Source organism: Rattus rattus, chromosome 7 (genome assembly GCF_011064425.1).
Source record: "Rattus rattus isolate New Zealand chromosome 7, Rrattus_CSIRO_v1, whole genome shotgun sequence".
Classification (NCBI taxonomy): Eukaryota; Metazoa; Chordata; class Mammalia; order Rodentia; family Muridae; genus Rattus; species Rattus rattus.
The window spans coordinates 93,961,763-93,962,992 of record NC_046160.1 but is presented as its reverse complement, the minus strand read 5'-3'; the positions used below and the strand labels follow the sequence as shown (position 1 = coordinate 93,962,992).

Sequence of the window (1,230 nt, the reverse complement as noted above, 5' to 3'; positions counted from 1 at the left end):
GAACCCAGCTATCAGGCTGAATGGTTTTATATCCTTCATCTCCCTCCTGCACTCTCTCACCTTCTTAGCCAGTCCTCCTGAAGAAAATTCCAGCTGAAACTGGGCATAGTGGCACACGCTTTTATTCTTGGGACTTCGCAGGCAGAATCAGGAGAAACTGATTTCCAGAACAACTTGGTCTACATAGTAAGTCCAGGTCTGTTAGAGCCACACAGTACTATCTTGTTAAAAGGAAGGAAGGAAGGAAGGAAGGAAGGAAGGAAGGAAGGAAGGAAGGAAGGAAGGAAGGAAAAGAAGCCAAATTGAGATCCTAGAGATGAAAACCTAAATAAATTAAATAAAAAACTTAGTGAGATAACACACTTCGATTCCTTGCTGCTGGAGACAGTGTTCCACAGGGGGTCGGTAAAGTATCCCAAGATGACTAGGCACAAATTTGCCCTAAAAACCATTGGTTGGGTATCTTTTGTGGAGATCATATCTCAAAACCAGAAGACAATTGGAAACGCCCTAAAGTCCTGGAACGAGACCTTCCACACCAGGCTGGCCAGTCTGTCTGAGGAACCACCAGCGATTGACTGGGCTTACTACAAGGCTAATGTGGCCAAGGCTGGCTTGGCAGATGATTTTGAAAAGAAGTTTAGTGCTCTGAAGATCCTTGTGCCTGAGGATAAATACACAGCCCTGGTGGACACCGAGGAGAAGGAGGGTGTGAAGAACTGTGCCCAGTTTGTGTCTGGATTTCAGGCCAGGATCCAGGAGTATGAGAAGCAGCTGGAGAAAATAAAGAGCATGATTCCCTTTGACCAGATGACCACTGATGACTTGAATGAGATCTTCCCAGAAACCAAGCTAGACAAGAAGAAGTACCCATAGTGGCCCACCAGCCCATCGAGAATGTATGAAGCAGCCCAGGAGGGAGCCCTGGCTGACCTGAAATAAAACATTTACATAGTGAAAAAAAAAACACTTAGCGAAAACCTTGTGAGTAAAATGGACCATGGGGTAGACAGAAGACCAAGGCTTGAAGACAAGCTAGACAAATTGGGTCAGTCAAGATCAAATTAATGTATTAATACAAATACATGAATGGAACATGAAGGTTCTTTGGGACACACTATGAAAAAGAACCAACTGAATTATGAACATAAAGAAGGAGAAGGGTCATGTCAAATGCATAAAAACTTTTTTTCAATGAAATTATAGCAAAGAACACCCCAAATCCTGTGA

At 43.5% G+C, this 1,230-nt stretch overlaps 1 pseudogene; it reads left to right on the top strand.

Annotated features, from left to right (window-relative positions):
* The first annotated feature begins 420 nt into the window (after positions 1–420).
* On the top strand, positions 421–942 carry LOC116906144 (annotated as a pseudogene).
* Positions 943–1,230: the final 288 nt, after the last annotated feature.